The following is a 13,387-nucleotide window of genomic DNA, read 5'->3' as shown; positions in this document are numbered from 1 at the left end:
CTCCCAAGCAGCTGGCCTCCCTGTCCCACCCACTCCCCTCCTGCAGCCTTCCCTATTCACCCTCAAAGACTCCCATCTCTTCCCTTCTTGTTCATTGTGGATAAAATGAGAGCTCCTGTGGCCAGGATTCTCACCTGGCCCTGGTTGACTAGCTCACTGCACACCTGTGGGCAATACATGGCTGTTGACTCTATATGAAAAGATCCACCCAGTACTCTGGGCACGACACGGTGGCAGGGCTGCAGGAGAGCAGAGCAGAGGCTGGAGTGGTGGCAGCACCGAGGACAGAGGCCCAGAGGCAGAGACCAGCTTGCTGCATGCAAAGTCACTCTGAGTGAACGGGATTCTAGTGACTGACCTGCCCCCTGGAAATAAAGTTGGGTAAAACCCTTTCACCCCAAAAATGTTTTGCTGTCAATTTCTTTGGTCACACTGAATCCATAGTGAACTTGCCCAGGGCTGAAACCCATTGGCAAGACACCCATCCACCCTGCTTCCAAACCTGGCATTGCTACTCAAAAGCTCTCATTAAAGGTCTTGAAAGCATGCAACCCACCCTCCAGCCCCTGAGGGTTCCCCCAGGCCACCTATGTTCCTGGAGGTGGGCAACCTGGGCTCCACAGCTGCAGGGCCCTGTGCAGGAGGGGGAGTCCCACAGCTCCTGGACCTCCGGGGAGAGTAGCAGAGCTCGGAGTCGGGGTAGGGGTGGGCTTTGGGGAGACTGCCCCGAGAGAGTGGGGGAGCAGAGCTGCCTGGGGTGAGGGGGGTGCAGCTCAGCACTCCCCGCCAGGCTCTCCTCCCTCCCCGGCAGCCCCTCCACCACCCCGCCTCCTGCCTCCCCCAGCCTCTGAATCAATACATTTTGAATCTAATCTAATAACAGAGATTTAACGAGGGGATAATGCGTGTGGAGTGGCCAGGCTCTTTGTCTCTTCTTTCTAGCGGCAGCTGGGGCCCATTATCCGGGGACAATGCCCCGTGCTAATCACTCCCTCTCTCCTCAGAGCGTTGGGGAGGGGGTGGTGGCAAGAGAGGGCAGCCCCTCCCCTGATTGGAGGGGAGCAGAGGGGCGGAAGAGGGGGAGAGAAGTCGAGAGGGTCTGGACAGGCCCCACACAATTGTCTCAACCTGGCACCAGCTCGTTGGCCTCCTGCCCAGGCCCAGGCTGACCGTCCTGGCCGGTCGGGGTTGGAGCCCTGAATGCTCACAAACAGCAGATAATTACCCATCAGCTGCAGTAGAGTGGCTGGGAGTCGGGTGGGTTTTGCTGTTTGTGTGGGTTTTTTTCTTTTCTCTAACTTGGTCCTCTGTAATTTAAGCTCTCCCGTTAAGACGTGTGACTGGCCAGCCCTGGCTGTCATGGTCAGAGAATTAAACCCTGGTTCCAGAGACCAAGAATACGCTCTCTGAGAGAAGCCACATCCTCTCTCCTGTCTGTCTTGGCTCTTATAAATGGGCCTGACCTGCAGGACGGGTGGACGCTGGACTGCAGGAAGAACGTGCCGATGCCATCGTGTTCCACAGGGGCAGACTGGGAGTCTGAAGGGGAAGGAGCCGAAGGAGCCTTCATCCAGGCCGGGAAGGGGCAGAGCAGGGCTGGGAGGCCGGCCTCGACTTCCGCGCCAGAGCCTGAGCTGAGAGGGAGCCGGAGCCAGGACCCCGGACGCTGGGCGGCTCCTGTTCCTTTTCGTGCACACTTACCGGGACAATCTGGGTGCCATGTGGAGTGGGCTGCCCCGAATTTGAATGTTGACTCCGTCACATGCTACTGTGACCATGTGCACCTCAATCTTCTCGCCTGAAAAATGGGGATCATATCAGTGTCTGGCTCATGGGAATGGCGGGAGAGAGTGGGCGCCACACCCCAGTAAGGGGCAAAAGCCCAGAGAGGTCAGAAGGCTGGAGAAGAGAGGTCCTCCTCAGTCCCACCTCCCGTGTCCCTGTCTGCAAAGAGACTAAATCCTTGAAAGAGACGCACCCTGATGTGACAGCTGGGACTACGGGAGCCTCGGAACCCACTTGCCCGCGCCTGGGAGGGACCCCAACCCAAGACTCAGAAACGTCTACCCCGAGGCCCCCAAGGGCAGCCACAACCTTGTCCGCCTGAAGTCTGTCCACAAGGTGGCAGCAAAGTCCAGAAGTTCTACGGAGGGGCCTTTAGGAAACATTTTATTGCCCCCTGCCCTCCTCCCACCCCTCCGCAGGGGCCTCTGAAGCCCCCTTGCTCCAAGACCAGCCCTTTGGCCAGCACTAAGGATCGCGTCCCAGGGTGCTTGGTGCCTTGTTCTGAGCTCTGGGCAGAGGCTGGCTCACTGCCCCTCCCCCATCACACAGCTGTGGCCGCCCTGCTTCCCGAGCAACAGCCGCTCTCGCCTGCAGGCTGAGGCCTGGACCGGACGCAAGCCACACACTCAGTGGCTGTTCTTTCTGCTTATGCGATGACGATATTGATGCCTGATGGTAAAGAAGCCATTTTACCCAATCCTTCATATGCCGTCCCACGGAGGGCTCTCCGCCTCTCTCTCCTGCGCATGCACGCCTCTGGGGCCTGACTCCTCCGCTGGCTCTCAGATGTCCCCAGTGGTCCTAGGAATAGGAAGGGAAGGGCGAGGCTCTGCCCGGGGCAGGAGCCAGTGGTCAGACAGGGAGCGTGGGACCTGGCGATCCTCACCCGGAGGGTGGGGACCCCCGAGACAGACTTGGTTCCGAATAGGATTGATGACCTGATTTCTTTTCCTGCCCCGGGGCAGTGCCCATCACTCCGCTGGCCTCACCTGCTAGCCTGTCAGTCCTATCGGTTTCTGCTGCTGTAACAAATACCAACTTTTAAACACAAAGTGACTGTCGTAGCGTTCTGCAGGTCAGAAGTCCCGAGTGGACTGGCAGCGCTGTGTTCTTTCTGGAAACTGCAGTGGGGAGTCTCTTCCCCGGCCTTTTCTGGATGCTGGATGCCGCCCATATCCCTTGGCTGGTGACCCCCTCTCCCGGCTTCAGGACTTTCTGTTTTGTCACGCCTCCTTCTCCGACTCTTCTCATGAAGCCCTCTGGGACTCCCCAGGCCCAGCCAGATGACCCGGGGTGACCTCCCCATCTCAGGATCCTTGAATCAGTCACATCTGTGAAATTCCTTTTCTTGTAAGACAAGGCCGCAGGCTTGGGGATCGGGAGCACACAGCACTGTCCGCCACGCTGGGCAGGTCGCTTGGCCGCTCTGAGGCTGTCCGCTCACCTCAGAGGCTGTCCGCTCACCTCAGAGGCCAGTGCAGCCTCCCTGCCTCCTGGGACTGCTGCGAGGGCCGGCAGAGCAACGCCCTCAGAGGGTTCAGCACAAAGCAACGCTGGTGAGTTTTAACAATGGATTCATTATTGCTCTTAGGTATAAATCTGGAAGCTTCCTGCCCTGGCCCCTGCATCGCAACACTGAAGTGTGGTCCGTCTTAGACTCACTTACTTCTTGTGTGTAAGAAATATACTTTCTTTTAGGCAAAGTTCTTCTGGGAGATAGCTTTGTGGCGAAGAACACTGAGCTAGTTTATATATATATATATATATATATATATATATATATATAAAACTTAGGAGAAAGGGTATGAAAGCAGAGCCCCAGAGACAGAGTCCAGGGCCCCGCCTGGCAAGAGTACAGGATGGAGGCAGCGTGTCTTCCCCTTCCCCTCCCGACTCCCAGGCTCTGCTCATCTCCGTGGGTAGAGGCGCTTGACAGTGGTAAGGGCCTCTTGAGGCAAGAGGTGTTAAACACAGAGTGGGCTGTGGATCCAGTCCACCTTCTTTGTCTGAGAAAGCCCACAGAGGCAGGGGGATGGACGGGATGACCTCTGGAGGACCTTCCCCACTTCAGATCCAGGAAATCCTGCCTTTGCATGGAGGTGGCACCTCATCACAGCGCAGGCCTCCACTCCGCGTGTGCCCTTTTCTCTTTGCTGACACATCCGAGGTCCTGCCCTTTCACCCAAGGACTCATTTTTCTGGTTCTCACTAATGAAACTCATACCTATCTGCACACCAAGGGTTCGTGCCCCTCCAGAGCGTGGAGGGGGCGGGCAAGCATTGGCCACAGCCGCAGCCCCTCCAGCCGGCCTCCCTTCGCTCCCTGGGTCTTGTTCATGTATTCGTGGTTGGGCAGGGGAAGTCACGCAGCATCTATCAGGCTCCCAGCCTGCAAGTTCCCAAGGGCAGGGATGCCTCTGCTCACTGCTGGGCACCTGATTCTGGTCCACGCCTTGCGTTTGGTGAGCAAACCAGTGAATGAGCCGCGGCTGGGGAGAGACATCTTCGTGCATCATCTGAAGTGCCTTCTCTGATCTAGTCCTCGGCAATGTCGTCCCTGCAAGCTTGTGTGGGGAGCACGCAGACATGTGAGAGAGGCCCAGGCAGCTGGGAGCAGCGGGGAATCTTGAGGAGGGGGTGGCCATTGAGGCCCCTGATGTCACTTCCTCGGTGAACATTCTCTGCGACCTTTAAGAGAAGGAACTTGCGTCCAGAGCGTCCACACTGAGCCCTGGTGGGTTGGGGCTCTATCTGCCCAAATTCCACGGTGGGGACCGCCAGCCTCCTACTTTACCCCTTACCTAACGTGCGCCTGGCATGGGACAGGGGCTCAATACCTGCTGAGTGAACGAAGGTGGCAGTGGTGTAGATTCTGTGTGAGTCCCTTTCTGCTAAGGTTGGCTAGATAATTTATCACCCAAACCAGAGGATTTCTGTCCTAGAAATGGGGGCACTATTAGTAATTGCACAGCGACACACTGCTGTAAAGTGGGGCTGTTCCGGGCAAGCAGGATGTATGGCCACCTACTTCTTTGGGGTCTCCCTGTCCCCCTTCCATGGCTGAGTCCCTTCCCTGGGTTTTCGGCCTCAGCTGGGAGTGCTTCCTGCAGATTCTAGGATCAAGAGATCTTAGGCTGGGGAAGGAGAGGCCCCAGCGCTGCCCTCACCTCGTGGGGTCATGGTTTTCCTCCTGAGGTTCGCCTCAGAGGTCAGAAAGACTTCCTGTGGGGTCACAGGTCAAATGCCGCATGTCCTCAACACAGCTACAGGGGAGCTCTAGCCGGGCCTCTGCATCCAGGTCCTGGGAAGAAGGATGGGCTGATTGTGGAGCAGGAAGCAGTGCCGGCAGCCCCGACAGGCGGTAGCTGGGAGGGCCCGGCCCCCGGCCCCACCATCATACGCACGTGATTCTGGAGACCCCTCCGCCCCACAGAGACGAGATGCTGCGCTCTGCTTGCGTGTGGGGTGGGGAGGGGCGCGGTGTGGAGGTGGCTTGAGCCATGGGGTTGAATGTTGCCTAACCGGGCTGGATTGACAAGAAATCCCCAGGTAATCCATTACCTTAACCATCTACTTTTCCTTAACAATCCCTTTCGTGGAGGAGGAAACCCATACGCCCCACCTTAGGTAAAAAGAAAGTGCAATTTCATTGCAAAAGTGGAAAACGGATTTGGGTCTTTTCCTAGCTTCCTGACAGCTGGGGTGGGCCTGGGGTGGGCCTCCAATGTTTGGGGGCAGAGCAGAAATCACCCTGGGGCCAGGCCATATCTGAGCAGTAGCTCCTCTAAATGGTTTGACGATGGGGAGACAGTGGGAAACAGGGGTGAGGCCAGAGTCCCACCAGTCTACTGTGCTGATGCTGGAGATTGGGGTCAGCCTCACCGCCCCATCTCCTGCATGCCTCGGGGCCGCAGCTCTAGAGGACTGCTGGGCAAGCTGCATGTGCCGGACACTGTACCCTGACAGGGGCTCCATTCACACGGACCCCCATGTTAAAGCGCCCCTGGAGTTGGGCCACCCAGGAAGCCCTGGGCACCAGGCTTTACACATGCTAGTCCCTCTACCTAGAATGTCGTTCTGTCAAGTTCCTATTCAGCCTGTAAGACCCAGCTGAGATCTCCCCTTGGTTATTACGCCTCCTTCTCGGGGCAGCCACGACACTGCACGTACCTCTGTTCCGCGGTTTACTACACGGCATTGCAATGATCTGTTTGAGTGTCTGTCTGCACTGTTCTCACAATCCTCAGCTTCCTGTCTGCTGCTCCCTGCGTGCAGCGCCGGCCGCATAGAGGCCCTGAGTGAATGATGTGGGCTGAGCTCTGGAGCCGGAGGGATGCAGTACCACTGTGCACTCCTCCTTCGTGAAAAAGATGCTGTGGCCCAGGGAGGCGGAACAACTTGTCCATGGTCACTCCAGGTCTTGGTGGCAGTGCATGGGAACCTGATGGACAGGCCAGGGCAGCGACAAGCCCTTCAATATGCACAGTCAGGCTTCTAGGAACGGCAGTGGGGTGTTCGGAGAACCCCTGGGAACGAGAGCCCAAACCCTGTTTCTGGCAGGTCACTCCCTCCTGTCCGCTTCCCCCGACTCACTTCTCCACGATGGGGATTTTAAAGGCTATTTTGACTCTCTGTTGTAATAAGAAACTAGCAATTAACTATTACAAGGCTCTTTTACAATTGTGTGGAAGCCCCTTTTATCCACTTTGCTTTAAATGGTTCTATCTTTTATCCCTAGTTTTCAGGAATATAAAACTTAACAGCATTTGCTGCAAACCTTCATACTTTGCTTGGCACTTTATCGCTCCCTCTGCAGATACATCTTCCACATAAATGAGACTTTCATCTGTACAGGGCTGGGCTTGGGCCCCTGTGGCTCTGCACGACGTTGTCCATGGAAACTGGCCTTGGACACAAGGTGATTCACATGGAGCCACTGGCCTGGTTGGCCCCCCTCGGTCCCTTGTCCTCTGTTCAGGGTTGGATCTACAGCTCAGCCATGACGGAGATCACAGACCCCAAGGAGAGGGAGACACAATGAGGGGCTTAAAGGAGGTGCTCACCCCTCACTGCCTGGTCTGAGCACCAGGCTGCTGTGTTCACCAGCCAGGAGCATCCTGGCCTCTCCCATCCTCGGGCAGGGAATGCTCCCTAGAGTGTCTGGGCAGCAGCAAGCTTCTCCGGAGCCGCCCGAGGTGTGCTTGGAGCGGAGCAAGCCAAGTTCATGGACTGCCGCAGCCCTGGCCCTCCGGAGGCGTCTTCCTGAGGGCCTCTCGGAGCAGAGGTTCCTAAAACAGATCCCGTGGCCAGGAGGCTGCGCAGGTGATTCCAACCCCAGGTGAATTCCCTGAGCGTGAGCTGAGTTTCTGGTATTTAATCTGGAGTGTCTGGATCAAATGCAAAAATGGATGTCACATCCTGTGGTGGCCATGAGATGCGCCACCCCCAGGCTCAGAGGCGTCGGTGGGCAAGAGCTCCAGCTGCTGCCCCGAAATCCATGGAATTTGTGCCAAGGCCGTGCCTCCCGAGGGCCGCTCCTGGCTGCTGACCGGGTTTGGTGGGACGCTAGGAGGGGCGCCTACCTGGGGGACTGGAGTGGGGGGTCCCGCCCCAAGATCGCCTTGTGCACACCTCCCACAGGCTCACAGAGCAGGCTGACAGCCCCCCGCCCCCCGAGCTGCCTGCTCCTCCCACTCTTCCGACAGAGGCGTGTCACCTTCTAAAATCTGTGCGGCTGCAGCCCACAGTCTCCAGGGCCACAGTGTCACATCTTTACATGGCATGTGGACACTGCCGGTTACAGTCATGTAACTGGTATGTTATGGGGTTGGGGGGTCCCAAACCAGCCCAAGCAGCTGTAGGGTAGGTGGGAGTGGGGGGAAGGGGTAGCTGTGGTATAAGGAGAGGTCAAAGGTACACATTTGGGAGCAATGCCACCCGGGTCCGATCCTGGCTCACTCATGCCCTAGCTGTATGATCTTGGCAAGGGTGCCCACCCCTCGGCGAGGTGTTCCCCGCTGCGGTGGCCTTCATCACAGTATGCAAGTCATTGCTCTTGAGCTGCTAAAGCAATCAGCCTGTGAACAGGGCCCCCACACAGCGTGCCCTGGCTGAGGGGCAGCGGTAATTACGTATTACTGTATCATTTCTAGGGGTGGGCTTCCTTCAGCCCCCATCTCTTCACCACTCAGTGGGGCTCAACCGCTCTCAAGCAGAAGTGGTCCTGGCCTCCTGCTGGGGGCTCCCAGGAGGGACGGAACAGGCAGAGACGGCTGTGTGTCTGGAACATGCCCCGACCACCTGCCTTCGCCTGCGTGCTGGTAAGTGCAAGGAGACACCAGATCCTTGGGATTTCGGGCTGGCAGTGCCCCGGACAGATCTCTGTGGCCATCCCTCTGTCTTCAGGCGGCCCTTTGGCATATCCTCTGCCAGCTCCAGGCCCTGAAGAGTCAGGTGATGGCATGTGGCTGCCGGGAAGCTTTATGGTGTTTTGTGCCAGCTCTAACTTCTATTTCGGGACCCACAAAGGTCAAAGTCAGCCCCTGCCTGCAGAAAAGGCAGTGTGTGAGCCAGGAGCATCTGGGATCCGCACCCTCCTGGGTCCCACTAACCAGGAAGCATGAACCTCGAGCCCATCAAGCACAGGGCCTGACATAAACCAGCTCCGAGCCCTGAGGGGCTGCTCTGTACAGGATCCTTGATGAGCCCAAAGCACAGAGAAATACAGCTGCTCAGCACATTCTGGGGCTCACCTGCCTCCCGTCTCCCATTCCCTCCTCAACCAGTGGAGTAGCATGGTTAACAATTAAATACGCAGCAATTTAAAACTGCCCTGCAGCGGGATCTCGCCCTGAACCTCTGCTGCCTGCTCAGGCTGCTGTTCACTCCGCAGGGCCAGGCGCCTCACCCTACTGATACTCTGAAAACCCGCCCAACAAACACTCATGAAGGAAGCTGCAGGGCCAGTGGGTGCTCGGGGCCGCTGTCCTCGGCCTCTGTCCCCTTGCAAAGGAGCCCAGGGCAGATGGAGCTCGCTTCCGCTCTGCCCTGTTTCCCGGGGGCCTTGTGGATTTGCAGGTGACCCTGCCTGCCCTCATGGTCTCCAGGTAAGGACCCCACCCAGGTGCCCTGCAGAGGGAAGCCAGTCGAGGTGGCGGGGGAAGGACACCAGATCTGGGATCCGAAGCCTTGGGTTTCAATCCCTGGCCTGCCACTTCCTAGGTGTGTCCGTGGAAGCCAGTGGTCCTCAAAGTCTGGTCCCCAGGCAGCAGCATCCACATCGCTTAGGAACTTGCCAAGATGCCGGTTATCAGGCCCCACCCCAGAACTACTGAGCTGGAAACACAAACTGAGCCCAGGCGTCTGTGTTTGAACAAGCCCTCCGGGTGGCCTGGTGCACGTGGAAGCCCCACCCACGTGTCATCACTTCCGGGCCCAGACTTGCTTCCCGCATCTGGAGAATGGGGAGAAGCTTTGGATCTGTAGGTGGCTGTATGTATGAAACGAGAGGACAGTGTGTGGAGATGCCTGGCGCCACGCCCGTAACACAGAAGCTGCGCCAGCACATTGCCCTGGGGAGCTGGGGGTGCAGGGCTGCCGCGGTGCCTGGGCCCCACTTGTGCTCCACGGAGGTCACTGGCCCGGCTTGGAGAGATGCTGAGCCAGAGCTCATTTCACCATCAAAGAGGCCGGGCGAGCAGGTGCTGCCGAAGGTCTAACTGAGCTACAGGCTAAAAAGAAAAGGGAGGGAGTGTTGTGCCCGAAGTTTCGGGTCCCTGGGGTGAATAGACAAGTCCAAAGCCAGCAGTGCAAAGGCACAAAAGAATTTTATTGTTAGCTCGGGTGGAATTTTCCAGCCTGGGGTCGTGCATGCTTTGACAGCTCAGGGATTCTCTAGGCCTTGTCTCTACAGGAGGAAACCCAGAATAGGGAACAAAAGAAAGTGTGAGATCGAAGCGGACGGAAGGTGGGCACGAGAAAGGAGTGGGAGTAGCATGTGAAGTGCCACAGTCACTGGGCTGGTGCTGGTGACAACAGCCGCCCACTGCCCATGCAGGTGTGACCAGCGAGGAAGGCCTCTCGCCCCTGCCACCTGCAGACACAGTGTCTGGCCCCGGGCACAGCGCCTTGGTCCCCCGTCTCCGTCGTTGTCAAGCTTATTAGGCACTATTGTGTTCAGCGTGCCAGCGACAGTTTTCAAGGAAGGGAACCCATTCTCTGCCCTCTAAGGTATGACTGTCTGATAACTTGGGAAGAAAGGGTGCTCTGGCACCTCAGACGACTCATGTCCCTTCCCAGAAGCTGCACCGGCTGCTGTCGTTTGGCTATGGGGGTGGTCCTGTGGGACCATCTTTGTATGTTGGTGAGAAGAGAGAATGAGAGCACAGGAGAGAGAGTCAGGTGCGTGCTAGTGGGTGGCAGACTGATCTAGAAGGCTGTGCGGTACCTCTGCTGCTTTCCCGCTTCAGGGCCGGGCTCTCCCAGGCATTCGGAAACAGCCACACCCCACAGGCTCCAGGAACCCGGAATTCCAGAATCCCAAGGCAGGCTTGGGCCTTAAGTCTTCACCTGTCCGTCCCTCTGCCTCAGGACAGGACTGTCCTCAAATAACCCTATGCGCTAACTGTCCATCCTCCTTGCTAACGCTCTCCACGACCTTCTGAGCTTGAGTGGTTCCAAGCATGAAAAGCAATCACAAAAGCAGCTACTATCTATTGTCCACCTCACGCCAGCACCGTGCTGTGCAAACTGCCCACAGACACACTGTTTTTCACCATAACACTGCAGAGGGGAGGTATTCATCCTTGGCTTTATTAGGGAGAGAAACGGGCCCAATGAGGTCATGTAACTTGCCCAAGGGCATGTGGGAAGGAGCAGGTCCAGAGTTGGAACCCAGTTCTAATTCCAATGCTCTACCCACAGTGTTACCCAACCATGGAAGTTTTCCCCTGGATCTACCCCCTCTTCACTCATTCATTCGGTTAACATATATTTTTAGCACCTACTATGTACCAAGCACTGTGCTGGGAGTTATAGCTCAACGAGATTCCTTCTGTTTCTGTGTAAGCCGGTTCTTTCTTATCCTTATTATTTAGGGGAAAAGATGCAAGCTGATCAGTGAGTGATTATTTTTGGGGGTTGAGTCAAATAGGGGAATAAGAAAAATCTGAAAAAAGTTGCTTCAGGTCTTTAATTCTTTGTTTGTTATTCCCACACACCTCTCCACCAGGTTGGGAGAAAGATCAGCGTTATCTTTGAATAGATGGGGGAACCAAGGGCAGGTCTTCAAGGGGTAAGAGGAGACATCCTACACGGCAGACCCCTAGTGTCTGGAGATGTGGGAGGTGTAATTTTATCTATGTTGGTCTAATATCCCTCAAAGAGTGGGAATTCCTAGCCCCTACCCTCACCAAAAAAAGGAAAGAGAGAAAGAGAGGGAGATGGAAGGAAAGAAAAAGAGAGAAAATTGAAAAGGAAGAAACAGAGAAAGTCTGTTCTGGGATGGCTCAGGAGTTCCATACTGGCCTGGGGTCACTGGTCTCGGGTGGCCGGCCATGTGACAGTTTTGCTCAGCTATCTGCCACTAATCCAAGTTTTACATGCCTTTCCTCTAACACCACCCCCTGAAGGGCTCCGCTGGCCTTCAAGAGGCGCTAAGGTCTGCCCAGTCACTTGGGGTAAAAATAAGGAAGTCAAGAGGAGACAAATGGCAGATGTGTCCCTCTTTATGCAACAGAGAATTACAGACACTGACCTTTTCCAAGGAGACTTCCAAAGTGTCACTGCTGTGGAAGCAGGCTGGCTTGCCCGGGGCTGTCACAGGCTTGGAGTTGGCCCAGAAGGGGGCTCTGTCAGCCCCAGGTGGGTTGTTGTTTCACACACCTGCCCTCCCCTGGGGCTGGCTTCGCTCCGTGTTGATGAGCCCGGGAAGGAAGACGTTAATGACCCTTCTGGTGATTGACAGTCCACTCGTCCCTAGGCTGCCCAGCTTCCAAACTGAGAGGGCCAAGTGGCTCTGGACCCCAGGGATGGGTGAAAAGCCTCCTTCCCTTCTTGCATGACAGTGAGCAGCTCCCCCTCACCCCTTTATGATAAATTCCAATAGATTACACTTGAGATACTGGCCTCCACCACCTGCCGGAGGGGAGGCAGCGCAGGAGAAAGGCATTAACGGAGGCATCTCTCTGAGGATGAAGCTGGGAACCTGATGCTAGAAGCAGCCCTTGGCATTAGGCCCCTTGAAAATGCCTGTTGGTGTAAGCGGCAGATTCTGGGAGCTCTGGAATCTAGAAATGACCGAGGACTGTGGGTGCAAGGCGGACACCCGTTGTGACTTTGATCTGTGCCTGGAGCTATTTATTAAACAGCCAGCCATGGGGCACCTAATATATGTCCCTGAGACAGTCTGTGCCCTCGGGCTGTGATAGGACAAGTCTCCCAAGTCTCTCCAGGAAGGGGGACCTGGTACACTTGCCCAGCCCGTTCCCTCCCCTGGTCCTGAGTGTTTGGGCTTCCCCCTCTCCCCATCGCTCCGGAAAACTCACGGGATTCGGTGACTCTGCCGTTCAGTTAGTAGTGTCACACCGATGTCAGCATCCTGGTTTGACGGCCATGCCACGGTCACGCAAAATGTTACTGGGGGGAAGCGATGAACAGTGTGTGGGAATCCTCTGTACTATTTTTCCAATGTTTCTGACTGTCTAAAATTAGTTTAGAGTACGTTTTTAAACCAGGAAGTCCCACTGGGAGTTCCGTTGCTTTCTGTCTGTCTGCCTCTTTCTCATCTCTATCATTCTGTCTGTCTTTCCGTGACCCGTTTAATACCACCTTGCCCCCTGCTATCTGTCCATGCCCCCCTCGGTCTGTGTCTCTGCCCTTCGTTCCTTCTCCCCACAGAATCTGCCCTCCTCCCCACCTGTAAACACTTAATCAGTCCCCAAACTGTTCAATCGACCTCCTGAATATCTGTCAGGAATTCCCTCCACTCCAGCTCCACTTCCAGAGCCCCTGGGCCAGCACCCACACCCCCCAGTCATCCCGATCCCTCCCGCCGCCTCCTCCTTGTCGCCCCACCCCTGGGGGCTGCAGCTCCCACCAGGTGGCCCCGATTACCACGGGATCTGCACCACCTGCTGGAAAAGCCCGGCCTGCATCAGGCTCCGCACATTTCTCCAGCTCGGCTCCCCGTCAGCGGCCGCACAGAAGGCCGGCAGGAGCTTCTGCGCATCACGAGAAGAGCAGGGCTTCTCCACCCCCCCCCCCCCCCGCCCGGCGTGGCCAGTGAGGTGCGTGTCGCCTCTCTGAGGCTCTGGGGCTGGGTGTGGATGAGGGAGCAGAAGGGAGAGAGGCGTTTATTTCAGCACACGCAGGGGGCCTGAGAAAGACAAGAGGCGCCTGCTCAGGTCTTACTGTAAGTGGTCTCTGGGGGCTGGGCTGCTGCTGTGCCTGGACCGCCAGAGCCGCCAGGTGGACAGGAGAGGACTGCGTCCAAGCAGAGACTGGCCCCGTCCTGTGCTCCCACACCTCGTGTTTCAGTCTCCAGCCTTCAGCAAGGCCACCTCTCCAGTCACTGGGATGAGCTCCCTCAGACCCGTTAGAACCC

Source organism: Manis javanica, chromosome 6 (genome assembly GCF_040802235.1).
Source record: "Manis javanica isolate MJ-LG chromosome 6, MJ_LKY, whole genome shotgun sequence".
NCBI lineage: Eukaryota > Metazoa > Chordata > Mammalia > Pholidota > Manidae > Manis > Manis javanica.
This window is presented reverse-complemented; position numbering follows the sequence as displayed.